We start from the raw sequence: 15,866 nt of genomic DNA on the forward strand, positions 1-15,866 counted from the left end.
CACGATTTAGCTATTGTGGACAATGCTGCTATGAACATTGGGGTGCATATGGCCCTTCTCTTCACTACGTCTGTATCTTTGGGGTACACACCCAGTAGTGCAATGGCTCGATCATAGGGTAGATCAATTTTTAACTTTTTAAGGGACCTCCACACTGTTTTCCAGAGTGGCTGTACCAACTTGCACTCCCACCAACAATGTAGGAGGGATCCCCTTTCTCCACATCCTCTCCAACAATTGTTGTTTCTTGCCTTGTCTATTTTTGCCATTCTAACTGGCGTAAGGTGGTATCTCAGTGTGGTTTTGATTTGAATTTCCTTGATGGCTAATGATGTTGAACATTTTTTCATGTGTCTGTTAGCCATTTGTATGTCTTCATTGGAAAAGTGTCTGTTCATATCTTCTGCCCATTTGTTGATTTGTTTGTTTCTCGTGTATTGAGTTTGAGAAGTTCTTTGTTGATCTTGGATACCAGTCCTTTATCTGTAGTGTCATTTGTAAATATATTCTCCCATTCCGTGGGCTGCCTCTTAGTTTTTCTGACTGTTTACTTGGCTGTGCAGAAACTTTTAATCTTGATGAAGTCCCATAAATTCATTTTATCTTTTGTTTCTCTTGCCTTTGGGGATGTATCATGAAAAAGGTTGCTTTGGCCAATGTCGTAGAGGTTGCTGCCTAGGTTCTCCTCTAGAATTTTGATGGATTCCTGTCTCACATTGAGGTCTTTCATCCATTTGGAGTTTATTTTTGTGTATGGTGTGAGAGAGTGGTCAAGTTTCATTCTTTTGCATGTAGCTGTCCAATTTTCCCAGCACCATTTATTGAAGAGACTGTCTTTTTCCCACCGGATGTTTTTTCCTGCTTTATCAAATATTAGTTGCCCAAAGAGCCAAGGGTCCATTTCTGGGCTCTCTATTCTGTTCCATTGGTCTATGTGTCTGTTTTTGTGCCAGTACCATGCTGTCTTTGTGATCACAGCTTTGTAGTACAGCTCGAAATCCGGCATTATGATGCCCCCAGCTTTGTTTTTCCTTTTCAACAGTTCCTTGGAGATTCGGGGCCTTTTCTGTTTCCATACAAATTTAAGGACTATTTGTTCCAGTTCTTTGAAAAATGTCCTCGGTATTTTGATCGGGATAGCATTGAAAGTGTAGATTGCTCTGGGTAGCATGGACATTTTAACTATGTTAATTCTTCCAATCCATGAGCATGGAATATCTTTCCATCTTTTTATGTCTTCCTCAATGTCTTTCAAGAGTGATTTATAGTTTCTAGAATATAGAACCTTTACGTCTCTGGTTAAGTTAATTGCAAGGTAACGTATGGTTTTTGGTGCTATTGTAAATGGGATGGATTCCCTAATTTCTCTTTCTTCGGTCTCGTTATTCGTGTATAGAAATGCAACTGATTTCTGAGCATTGATTTCGTATCCCACCACGTTACTGAATTGCTCTATAACTTCTAATAGTTTGGGAGTGGCTTCTTTTGGGTTTTCCATATAGAGTATCATGTCATCTGCGAAGAGAGACATTTTGACTTCTTCTTTGCCGATTTGAATACCTTTGATCCCTTTTTGTTGTCTGATTGCTGTAACCTTTTTTTTTTTTTTTAATTTGGTCTTTGTTCTTTATTACTTCCTTGAGGAGTAAACATAAACTTTTTATTTGAGATCATTGTTGTTTTAAATTTAGGTGTTTCACTATAAACTTTTCTCTTAACACTACGTTACTAGAATTTCATAGCTATTGATATGTTGTTTTTCCATTGGTTGCTCAGGAGTAAGTTGTTTAATTTTCACATATTTGTGAATTTTCCAAGTTTCCACTTTTTTTCTTGTTTTTTATTTTCTAGTTTTATATCATGGTGGTTGAGAAAATATACAGTTATGATTTTAATCTTCTTAAATTTGCTAACATTTTTTTTATGAAGTAATTTGTGATTTACAATGGAGATTGTGCCATGTGACCTGGAGAAGAATGCGTATTCTGGTGCAGTTGAATAAAATGTTCTGTATATGTATGTTATGCTCATTTAGATTAAAATGCAGTCCTAGTCTAATGTTTACTTATTGAATTTTCTGTCTGCATGATTTATTCATTGCTGAAATTAGGATATCAAAGCTTTTTATACTCTATTGTCTATTTTTCCCTTTAGATCTGTTAGTGTTGGCTTAGTATATGTAGATGTTCTGATGTGGTCTGTATATATTTACAATTATTATTTTTAAGTATTTTACTTATTTATTTTAGAGAGAGGGAGAGAACACATAAACAGGGGGAGGAATAGAATGAGATGGAGAGAATCTCAAGCAGACTCCATGTTGAGAGTGCAGCCAGACATGGGGTTTGATCTCACAATCCTGAGATCATGACCTGAGCCAAAACCGAGTGTCAGATGCTTAACCAACTGAGCCATGCAGGCACCCCCTATATTTACAATTATTATATAATCTTGAATTATCGATCTCTTTATCATTGTATAATAACCTTCTTTTTATTTTATTACAGATTTTGACTGAATATGTATTTTGTCCAATATAATTATAGCTAACACTTATTTTATTTTCCATTCACGTGATACATTTGTTCCAACCCTTCACCATGAGCCTATGCATTTCCTTAAATTTAATGTGATCACCTGTGGGTAGCACATAATTGGGGCACTTTTTTTTTCATCCATTTTGTGCCTTGTAACTGGATAGTTTGTTCAATTTATTTTAAAGGTATTATTGATATGAAAAACCTTATTAATGCAATCTTGTTCATTGCTTTCTGGAAAATGATTTAATACCATGGTGTGCTAAGTCATTCCTCTTTTCTCTCCCTTTTCTTTCTTTCTTTTTTCTTTTTATGAGAAATTTGGTTTATATAGTCAGTAGAGAAAAGAAATGCTAAAATAAGAATGCAAAGTCAGATAAAATGCTGATTAATGCCCCATGAGGAGATAAAAAGGTAAGGTGTGGATTATCTTCTCTATTAGACAAGGGGGGAAAAAAGTCTTAGTTTAATGCAACTTAATCTAACTTTTCAAAGCTGCAAAATAAATGGGATCTAATCAATTTGTGAATAACAAATCAGACAAAGTTATATTCCCTGAGATTCAGATGACCTTGAGGCAGGCTCAGGAAATGCTCCTGTGTGGCATTTAAAATGTCAGGCAATCATCTTTTTACTTTATTCCCAAGTTTTAGATAATTCTCCTGAACACTTTCTTTCCTCTTTTTTAAATTTTTTATTTAAATTCAAATTAATTAACATATACTCTATTATTAGTTTCATAGGTAAAATTCAGTGATTCAGCAGTTGCATACTACATCTGTGCTCATTACCTCAAGTGCCCTCCTTGATGACCATCACTCAAATTATTGCTCCAACCCCCACCAACCTCCCCTCCAGAAGTCCTCAATTTGTTTCCTGTAGTCAAGAGTCTCTTATGGTTTCTCTCCCTCTCTGATTTCATCTTATTTACTATGGTATTGAATAATACGGCATAGGCGCAGAAGTGGAACCAAACAGAGGGCTCAGAACTAAGCCCCCACATGTATGATCAACTAATATTTATCAAGGTAGTCATGAACACCCAATGGGGAAAGGATAAAAAAAAGACCTTTTTAAATTTAAATTCAATTAGCCAATATATAATACATCATTAGTGTCAGATGTAGTGCTCAACAATTTATCAGTTGTGTTTAACACCCAGTGTTTATCACATCACGTGCCCTCCTTAATGCCGATCACCCAATTAGCCCCATCCCCCCACCCAACTCCCCTCCAGCAACCCTTAGTTTCTTTCCCATAGTTAAGAGTCTTTTCGTGGTTTTTCTCCCTCTCTGATGACTTCACAAGAGAAATGATAGTTTCTTTAACAAAAGTTTGGAAAACTGGATAAACTTGCAGAATAATGAGGTTAGACCCTTCTCTCATGCTACTCACAAAAAATATTCAAAAAGGGGGCATCTGGGTGGTTCAAACAGTTAAGTGTCTGACTTTGGCTCAGGTCATGATCTCAGTGTCCTGAGATCCCACATCAGCCTCCCCACTCAGCAGGGAGTCTGCTTTTCCCTGTGCCTTTCTCCCTGTTCCCATTCTCTCTCTCAAATAACTAAATAAAATCTTTATAAAAAACTAATTTGAAATGATCAAATATTTAAACACAAGACCTGATGCAATAAAACTAGGGGAAAACATAAAGAAAGGGCACCTCTAACATAACATAATTAAAATTATTATTAAAAAAAAAGAAAGAAAGGGCACCTCACCAATGGTCTTGGCATATTGGGTATGATACCAAAAGCAGTAAAAAACAAAAATGGTAAAAATTAACAAATGATACTCCAGTATACTTAAAATATGCACAGTAAATGAAACAGTTGATGAAATGAAAAGACAACCTACAAAATGAGAAAATGCTCACAAAACATATATCAGAAGGGGTTAATATTCAAAATACATGAAGAATTCATACAATCCATTAAAGGAAATGATTGTATTTTAAAAATGGGTAGAGGAAGTTTCTAGATATTTTTTTACCCAAAAAAGACATCCAAATGGTCAGCAGATATATAAAAAGCTGTTCAACATCAGTAATCATTAGAAAAATGCAAATCAAGATTGTAATAAGGTATAACCTCACATTTGTTAGAATAGCTATCATCAAGAAGTCAAGAAATAAAAAAAATGTTGGCAAGTATGTGGATCAAAAGGAAACCTGCACTGCTTATGAGATTATAAATTGATTCAGTCACTATGTAAAACAATTAGGAGCTTCTCCTCAAAAATTAAAAATATATGTATCATATGGTTCAGCATTCCACTTCTGGTTATATACCCAAAGGAAATGAAATCACTGTATCAAAGAGATATATGTGGCATTATTCAAAATGGCCTAAATATTGAGACAATTCATCAATGGTTGAATGGGTTTTACACACACACACACACACACACACACACACACTACTATTATTCAACAATGAGGAAGTAGGACACTTGCCATTTGCAAGAACACCAATGAATCTTGAGTACATTTTGGTAAGATAAACCAGACAGAAAAAATAAAAGGCAAATACTCTATAATATAAATTATATGTGGAAAAAACTCCTAAGAACGTGGAGCAAAATGGTATTACCAGAGATGTGAGATGGGGGGATAGGACAGATGATGTTTAAAGGTAACACTTTCAAAAAGAGAGAAAGAGGAAGATGGTGAAGAAATAGGGGGATGCTACATTTATCTCATCCACAAACACAACTAGGTAACTATCAAATCATCCTAAATACTCCAGAAATTGAACTGAAGACTGACAGAACTCCACAACAAATGGGAGAGAAGAGAACACATCAAAGAATGTAGGAGGTGTAGAGACATGATTAGGGGAATTGAGGGAGCTAAAGAGGAGAGGACGGGTTGGTTACATGGAAGGGTGACAGAGGGAGAAGTACATGGGGGAACACACCTGGTGAGCATTTCCTCAAAATAATTCATTTGGAAAATAAGAGGAGCTGTATTTTGTGAGTTCTGGCAAAAAGCAGGGATTAAAGCCTGGAGATCTAAAAGTCAGCAGGCTTGTCTCAGACAGACCCTGAGGCACTGCCCTGCTTCTGGAAAGAAGACAGGCCAAAAACCTGGGGGGAGATAGTGTGGAAACAGCAAGCTGAAGAACACCTGGGGCACACAGTGGGGAGATTACTTTCTTGTTTTAGAGTGCATCTCTGGAAAGCACCATCCACAGTGGCACCTCTCCTGAACAAAGAACCTGGCTGGCACCATTTCCTTCCCCCACTCCTCAGTATAAACATAGAGACACTCATGAGAAGCAGAGTAGCACCTATACTGGCTGCCTAACTTGCATACACCAAGCTCCAATCCCCTTCAATCTGACAGGACTGCCCTTCTCAAACAAGCTTGCCTCAGTCCCAGTGCGGAGGGGTCCTTCTCCAGAAGACAAAAACAAATCCCTGCACACATCATGTCTACCAATCAGAGTGTTGTGCAGTGCCTCAGTTCCTCCTGGTGGAGATGGTGACAGGTCTCATTTCACAAGGAGACCAGAGCATACCAAGTTAAAACTTAACCACAGTTAATATGTCAAGCAGAAAAAGACAATTATCATATGATTTCTCTCAGCTATGGAACATAAGAACTAGGAAGATCAGTAGGGGAAGAAAAGGATAAAGAAAGGGGGGTAGTCAGAAGGGGGAATGAAGCATGAGAGACTATGGGCTGAGGGCTTCAGAGGGGAGAGGGGTGGGTGAATGGGATAGACTGGTGATGGGTAGTAAGGAGGGCATGTATTGCATGGTGCACTGGGTGTTATACGCAACTAATGAGTCATAGAACTTTACATCAGAAACCAGGGATGGTTAGTCACCATTCCTATGGTGACTAACATAATATAATAATTAAAAAAAATTAAAATAAAAAATAAAAAAAAATAAAGAACGAAAGAAAAAAAAAAAACAAAACAAAACTTAACCACATTCAGGACAGGGACCAAAGCTGCCCACTGCAGGCAAGGAAAGTCTCTGCACATGATTGGTCTGAAGGATGGAGCAAATGGAACACAACAGCAGAGCACACACAGCATGAACCAGAGGCATTCTCTAAAGCGCTAGGTCTTGGGCACTACATGACCACTTTGTAAGTCCATTAATTTCTGGAGTAAGAGACATAACTGACATTTCTAACACAGAGAAGTTAGCAGAGACTTAGAGAAAGACCAACATGTAGGAATTTATCCCAAACAAAAGAATCAGATAAGGTCACAGCAAGAGTCTAAGCCAAACAGTCTAGCCAAACAGTCTAAGATAATAAAACATAAATTCTTTAATGGAGAATTCAAAGCAATGATCATAAGGATACTCACTGGGCTTGAGAAAAGAATAGAATATATCAGTGACACTCTTACCACAGAGATAAAAGGGGTAAAAAAGAATCAATCAGAGTTGAAAGTGCAATAAATGAGATTGAAAACAAATGAATGAATCAGAGTTGAAAGTGCAATAAATGAGATTGAAAACAGGTTTGATGCTAAAAACAACAGGCTGGAAGACTCAGAGGAATGGATTAGTGACCAAGAAGACAAAGTAATGGAAAACAATAAAGTTGAAAAAGAGAAAGAAAGAATTATGGATTGTAAGAATAGACTTAGGGAACTCAGTGACTCCATCAAACATAATAACATTAGAATTATAAGAGTCCAGAAAGAATAAGAAAGAGAAAAAAGGGGCAGAAAAATTGTTTAAGGAAATAATAGGTGAAAACTTCCTTAATCTGGAGAAGGAAGCAGACATCTAGATGTAGAAGACAGAGAACTCTCATCAAAATAAACAAAAGAAGGCCAACATCAAGACACACTGTAATAACATTTGGAAAATATAGCAACAACAAATGGCTAACAGACACATGAAAAAATGTTCAAAATCATTAGCCATCAGGGAAATTCAATTCAAAACCACACTAAGATACCACCTTATGCCAGTTAGAATGGCAAAAATTGACAAGGCAAGAAACAACAATTGCTGGAGAGGATGTGGAGAAAGGGGATCCCTCCTACATTGTTGGTGGGAATGCAAGTTGGTATAGCCACTCTGGAAAACAGTGTGGAGGTCCCTTCAAAAGTTATAAATTGAGCTACCCCATGACCCAGCCATTGCACTACTGGGTATTTACCCCAAAGATACAGACGTAGTGAAGAGAAGGGCCATATACACCCCAATGTTCATAGCAGCATTGTCCACAAGAGTTAAATCATGGAAGGAGTCGAGATGCCCTTCAACAGGTGACTGGATTAAGAAGATGTGGTCCATAAATACAATGGAATATTACAACCTCTCCTCATCAGAATGACAAGGAGGAGAAATCCCCCCCCCCAGCAAAGAAAAGACAATGAGTCTGTGGCCTCTGTCACAGAACTGATGGATATGGATATAACCAAATTATCAGAAATGGAGTTCAGAGGAACAATGGTCAAGATGACGTGAGGCTTGAAAAAAAATGAAAATATTAATGAGAATATAGAATCTCTAAAGTCAGAAATGAGAGTGAGTCTGGCAGAAAATAAAAATGCTATGAATCAAATGCAGTCAAAACTAGATGCTCTGATGGCCAGGGTAAATGAGGCAGAAGATCAAATTAGTGAATTGGAGGATGGGATGGTAGAAGAGAAAGATAAAACAGAAACTTGCGTCAAAAAAATCCAATCTCAAAGTGCCTGGGTGGCTCATTTGTTAAGCATCTGCCTTCAGCTCAGGGTGTGATCCCGGAGTTCTGGGATCGAGCCCCACATCAGGCTCCTCTGCTGGGAGCCTGCTTCTTCCTCTCCCACTCCCCCAGTTTGTCTCTCTCTAACTGGCTGTCTCTCTCATTGGCTGTCTCTGTGTCAAATGAATAAATAAAATCTTTTAAAAAAATCCATTCTCAAAAATGTAGATTACGGGAGATTACTGACTCAATGAAATGTTCCAATGTCAGAAACATCGGCTCCCTGAGGGGGAGGAGAAAGACAGAGGTCTAGAAGAGATATTTCCGCAAATTGTAGCTGAGAACCTCCCTAATCTAGCAAAAGAAACAAGCAATCGTGTCCAAGAGGCAAAGAGGATCCCTCCCAAGGTCAATGAGAACAGACCTACACCACGTCATGACATACTGCAATTCACAAATATTAGATCCAAGGATACAATATTGAAAGTGGCCAGGGGGAAGAAAATCCTTACATACAGAGGGGAAAATATCAGAAAAACGTCAGACCTGCCTACAGAGACCTGGCAGGTTAGGAAGGATTGGCAGGGTATTTTCAAAGCTCTATCTGAGAAGAACATGCAGCAAAGCATCCTTTATCCACCTAGGCTGTCATTCAGAATTGATGGAGAGTTAAGGACCTTCCAGGATCGGCAGAAACTGAAGGAATTTGTAACCACCAAATCAGCCCTACATGAGATATTAAGGCAGGGTTCTATAAAAGGAAAAAGGCCCCTAGAGGTATACAGAACAAAAATTTACAATATATAGAAAGAAAGACTCACAGGAAACATGACATCATTAAAATCATATCTCTCAATAATCACTCTCAATGGGAATGGCCTAAATGCTCCCATAAGACGCCACAGGGCTGCAGATTGGATAAAAATACATCACCCATCCATTTGCAGTCTACAAGAGACTGATTTTGAACCTAAAGATACATCCAAACTGAAAGTGAGGGGATGGAAAACCATTTTTCATGACAATGGACCTCAAAAGAAAGCTGGGGTAGCAATTCTCATATCAGACAGATTAGATTTTAAACTAAAGATTGTTGTTAGAGATACAAAAAGACACTATATTATTCTTAAAGGATTATAGAACAAGTGGACATGACAATTATAAATATCAATGCCCACAACAGGGGAGCAGCTAGATACATAAGCCAACTCTTAACCAGAATAAAGAGACATATAGATAAAAATATGTAATAGTAGGGGAACTCAACACTCCACTCTCAGGAATAGACAGATCACCTAAGCAGAAAATCAACAAAGAAACAAGAGATTTAAATGACATACTGGACCAGATGGACCTCATAGATATACATAGAACACTACACCCCAGAACAATAGAATACTCATTCTTTTCTAATGCAAATGGAACTTTCTCCAGAAAATACCATATATTGGGTCACAAAACAGGTCTCAACTAATACCAAAAGACTGAGATTATTCCCTGCATATTCTCAGTCCACAATGCTTTGAAACTGGAACTCAATCACAAGGAAAAATTTAGAAGAAACTCAAACACTTGGAAACTAAGAACCATCCTGCTCAAGAATGATTGGGTAAACCAGGAAATTAAAAAATCAGTTTAAATACTTCTGGAGACTGGTGAGAATGAAAACACACAGGTCCAAAACCTGTGGGACACAGCAAAGGCGGTCCTAAGGGAAAATACATAGCCATCCAAGCCTCACTCAAAAGAATAGAAAAATCTAAAATGCAGTTTTTACATTCTCACCTCAAGAAGATGGAACAGGAAGAGAAGGACAGATGTAACCCATGAAAGAGAAGGCAGGTGATGAAGATTAGAGCAGAGATCAATGAATTAGAAACCAGGAGCACAGTAGAGCAGATCAACAGAACTAGAAGTTGGTTCTTTGAAAGAATAAATAAGATCGATAAGCCTTGGCCAGACTTATTCATAAGAATAGAGAAAGGACCCAAATTAATAAAGTGATGAATGAAAGGGCAGAGATCACAACCAACACCAATGAAATAAGAAGGATCTTTAGAATCATTTATCAACAGCTTTATGCCAATAAATTAAACAACCTGGAAGAAATGGATGCCTTCCTAGAAACCTATAAACTACCAAGATTGAAACAGGAAGAAATTGATTTTTTAAACAGACCAATTAATTTTGAAGAGATTGAAGCAGTGATCAAAAACCTCCCCCAGACCAAGAGTTGAGGGCCTGACGGGTTCCCCGGGGACTTCTACCAAACATTCAAAGAAGAAATAATACCTATTCTTCTGAAACTGTTTCAAAAAATAGAAACAGAAGGAAATCTACCAAACTCATTCTATGAGGCCAGTATTACCTTGATCCCCAAACCAGGCAAAGACCCCATCAAAAAGGAGAATTACAGAATGATATCCCTGATGAATATGAACTCCAAAATTCTCAACAAGATCCTAGCTAATAGGATCCAACAGTACATTAAAAGGATTATCCATCAAGACCAAGCGGGATTCATCTCTGGGATGCAAGGGTGGTTGAACATCGCAAATCGATCAGTGTGATAGATCATATCAACAAGAAAAGAGTTAAGAACCATATGATCCTCTCAATTGATGCAGAAAAAAACATTTGACAAAATACAGCTTCCTTTCCTGATTAAAACACTTCAGAGTGTAGGGATACAGGGTATATTCCTCAATCTCATAAAAACCATCTATTAAAAGCCTATAGTGAATATCATTCTCAATGGGGAAAAGCTGAAAGCCTTTCCCTTAAGATCAGGAACATGACAAGGGTGTCCACTCTCGCCATTAGTATTCAACATAGTACTAGAAGTCCTTGCAACAGCAATCAGACAACAAAAAGGGATAAAAGGTATCCAAATTGGCAAAGAAGAAGTCAAACTTTCTCTCTTCACAGATGACATCATACTCTATATAGAAAACCTAAAAGACTCCACCCCCAAACTACTAGAAGTTATAGAGCAATTCAGTAATGTGGCGGGATACAAAATCAATACTCAGAAATTAGTTAAATTTCTATACATGGACAATGAGATTGAAGAAAGAGAAATTAGGGAATCCATTCCATTTACAATAGCACCAAAAATCATACGTTATCTCGGAATTAACTTAACCAGAGATGTAAGGGACCTATATTCTAGACACTACAAATCACTTTTGAAAGACACTGAAGAAGACACAATAAGATTTAAAAATATTCCATGCTCTTGGATCAGAATAATAAACATAGTTAAAATGTCTATGCTACCTAGAGCAATGTACATTTTCAATGCCATCCCGATTAAAATACCAATGACATTTTTCAAAGAGCTGGAGCAAACAGCCCTTAAATTTTTGTGGAACCAGAAAGGCCACGAATTGCCAAGGAAGTGTTGAAAAGGAAAATCAAAGCTGGGGCCATCATGTTGCCAGATTTCAAGCTATACTACAAAGCTATGATCACAAAGAAAGCATGGTACTGGCACAAAAACAGACACATAGACCAATGGGACAGAATAGAGAACCCAGAAATGGACCCTCAGCTCTTTGGACAACTAATCTTTGACAAAGCAGGAAAAAAAACATCCAGTGGAAAAAAGACAGTCTCTTCAATAAATGGTGCTCGGACAATTGGAGAGCTATATGCAAAAGAATGAAACTTGACCACTCTCTCACACCATACGCAAAGATAAAATCCAAATGGTTGAAAGACCTCGATGTGAGACAGGAATCCATCAAAATCCTAGAGGAGAACATAGGCTGCAACCTCTTTGACATCGGCCACAGCAACTTTTTTCATGATACATCTCCAACAGCAAGAGAAACAAAAGAAAAAAAGAACTTGTGGGATTTCATCAAGATAAAAAGCTTCTGCACAGCCATGGAAACAGTCCAAAAAACTAAGAGGCAGCCCACGGAATGGGAGAAGGTATTTGCAAATGACACTACAGATAAAAGACTAGTATCCAAATCTACAAAGAACTTCTCAAATTCATTACACTGGAAACAATCAAATCAAAAAATGTCCAGAAGATATGAACAGGCACTTTTCCAATGAAGACATACAAATGAATAACAGACACATAAAAAAAAATGTTCAACATCATTAGCCATCAGGGAAATTCAAATCAAAACCACATTGAGATAGCACCTTACCCCAGTTAGAATGGCAAAAATTGACAAAGCAGTAAAGAAGAAATGTTGGAGAGGATGTGGAGAAAGGGGATCCCTCCTACATTGTTGGTGGGAATGTAAGTTGTTACAGCCACTCTGGAAAACAGTGTGGAGGTCCCTTAAAAAGTTAAATATTGAGCTACCCTATGATCCAGCCATTGGACTACTGGGTATTTACCCCAAAGATACAGACATAGTGAGGAGAAGGGCCATATGCACCCCAACGTTCATAGCAGCTTTGTCCACAATGCCTAAATTATGGAAGGAGCTGAGATGCCCTTCAACAGATGACTGGATTAAGAAGATGTGGTCCATTTATACAGTGGAGTATTACTCAGCCATCAGAAGGAACGATTACACAACATTTGCTGCAACAGGGACGGGACTGGAGGAGATAATGCTAAGTGAAATAAGTCAAACAGAGAAAGACAATTATCATATGGTTCCACTCATTTATGGAACATAAGAAATAGCAGGGAGATCTGTAGGAGAAGGAAGGGAAGAATGAAGTGGGGGGTAAACAGAAGGGGGAATGAAACATGAGAGACTGTGGACTCTGGGAAACAAACTGAGGGCTTCAGAAGGGAGGGGGTGGGGATTGGAATAGGCCAGTGATGGGTATTAAGGAGGACACATATTGCATGGTGCACTGGGTGTTATATGCAAATAATGAATCATGGAACATTGCATCAAATACTGGGGCTGTACTGTATGGTGACTAATATAACAAAATAAAAATTATAAAAAAATAAAAATAAGAAAGTAAAAATTATGAATCTTCAAATGTGCATTGTGTGTTCAGGTCCATTCTACATTACTCTCTACCACAACATCTACTCTATATCACATTAATCTATGTCACAATATCTAGTGCTAACAGGTATTTTTCAGGCACAAATGTGCTGGGATCTGATTGGAATCAGCTGATCAGAGCAAGCAGTAGAAAATTGGCAGCAATTGTCCTCAGTATAGCAATCAGATCTGCTGCTACGTTACCATTTTTAAATTGAATTAATTCTATTGTAAATAATTGAAATGACCAGTGAATCTCTTTGTGTAAGGAGAAACATTAGTAAACATATCATTAAAGTCAGAATTATTAGATTGTATTATTCCTATTTTATATGAAGAAATGGAATACTATTAATAAATAACAAGGGAGGGGCGCCTGGGTGGCACAGCAGTTAAGCGTCTGCCTTCGGCTCAGGGCCTGATCCCGGCGTTATGGGATCGAGCCCCGCATCAGGCTCCTCCGCTATGAGCCTGCTTCTTCCTCTCCCACTCCCCCTGCTTGTGTTCCTCTCGCTGGCTGTCTCTATCTCTATCGAATAAATAAATAAAATCTTTAAAAAAATTAAAAAAAATAAATAACAAGGGAAGTCATTCCTAAACTTAACTATCATTTTTGGGTGATTGGGAAATATTGAAATGGAGATTGCTGGGAAATCAGTGTCAGTGTCTATCCTTCTGTATACAGTTTACAATGACCATGGGACAAAAGTATACTTTTGATAACTGGAGAGTTTACATGAAAAAAAAAAAAAAACTCAAATCAAGGCCTGGCTAGAATCTAGGAAGACTTTAGCCGTAAAGTTTTTCTTTATGGTTTTCCTTTTCAACAATCCTCTGTCTATTCAGGGTCTTCTGTGGCTCCATACAAATTTTATACTTGTGTTGGCATGACTACATAATTGAAGATCAGGTTTAAGAAACTAGTGGAGGAAAGAAACAGTGAACTTGGATAAGAATATGCCAGTGCCATAATATGATGCAGCCAAGAGCCTTCAGTCTACAAACTACATGAAGCTCCTTTGCCAAGGGAAGCTCACCTTACTCCCCTATTTAAGGAGACTACCTGCTCGTGCTTCAAGCATCTGTAATGGTGTGACATGGAACAGGATTTCCCCAAGTCAATGCCATTTCTTTTCAATTTCCAAAACCATCTCATACTGAGTTGTATATATATGAATTATATATATGAATTATATATGTATATATATATATGTGTGTGTGTGTGTGTGTGTGTGTGTGTGTGTGTGAATTTCCATTGACTGATGAATGGATAAAGAAGATGTCATAGATACATATATGTTTTTGTTTGTATTTCCCTGATGATAAGTGATGTTGAACATCAGCTTTTTATCTTGATGAAGTCCCAATAGTTCATTTTTTAAAAAAATCTTGTTCCCTTTGCCTTTGGAGACGTGTCTAGCAAGAAGTCGTGGCCAAGGTTACAGAGGTTGCTGCCTGTGTTCTCCTCTAGAATTTTGATGGATTCCTGTCTCACATTGAGGTCTTTCATCCATTTTGAGTTTATCTTTATGTATGGTATTAGAAAGTGGTCCAGTTTCATTCTTCTACATGTGGCTGTCCAATTTCCAAACACCACTCGTTGAAGAGACTGTCCTTTTTCCACTGGATATTCTTTCCTGGTTTGTTGAAGATTAGTTGACTATAGAGTTGAGGGCCCATTTCTGGGTTCTCTATTCTCTTCCACTGATTTATATGTTTGTTTTTGTGCCAATACCATGCTGTCTTGGTGAACACAGCTTCACAATACAGCTTGAAATCTAGAATTATGATGCCTCCAGCTTTGGTTTTCCTTCTACAATCCTCTGGCTATTCAGGGTCTTCTGTGGCTCCATACAAATTTTAGGATTGCTTGTTCCAGCTCTGTGAAAAAGTGTTGATGGTATTTTGATTTTGATTTTCATTTGTTTCCAGTCATTTTTTTTTTATTTCTTTTATTTCTTGGTTGACCCATCATTGTTTAGGAACATGGTGTATAACCTCCATGTATTTGTGCTCTTTCCAGATTTTTTTATTGTTATTGAGTTCTAGTTTCATAGCATTGTGGTCAGAAAAGATACATGGTATGACTGATGTTTTTGAATGTGTTGAGACTTCTTTTGTGACATAATATATGATGTCTTCTAGAGAATATTCCATGTATACTTGAAAATAATATGTATTCTGAATTTTAGGGTGGAATGTTCTGAATATACCTAATAAGTCCATCTGGCCCAGTGTGTCATTTGAAGCCATTGTTTCCTTGCTGATTTTTGGTTTATATGATATGTTCTCTGACGTAAGTGGGGTATTGAAGTTCCCTACTATTATTGTATTATTATCAATTAGTTCCTTTATGTTTGTTACCAACTTTTTATGTATTTGGGTGCTTCCCATGTTAGGTGCATAATATTTACAATTGTTGTAACTGCTCGTTGGATTTTCTTATTATGATTACATAGTGTCCTTCTTTGTCTTTTTTTAACAGCCTTTACTTTAAAGTCCAGTTTGTCTAATGTAAGTATTGGCTACTCTGGCTGTATTTTGACGTCCACTTGCATGATAAATTTTTCTTCATCTCTTCACTTATTTTTGTTTATTTTTGTATATTTAAATTCAATTAACCAACATATAGTATTTCAGTAGTTTTTGATATAACATTCAAAGATTCATTAGTTGGGTATAACACCC

This window comes from Ursus arctos, unplaced genomic scaffold (assembly GCF_023065955.2).
Source record: "Ursus arctos isolate Adak ecotype North America unplaced genomic scaffold, UrsArc2.0 scaffold_5, whole genome shotgun sequence".
In the NCBI taxonomy this organism is placed as follows: Eukaryota; Metazoa; Chordata; class Mammalia; order Carnivora; family Ursidae; genus Ursus; species Ursus arctos.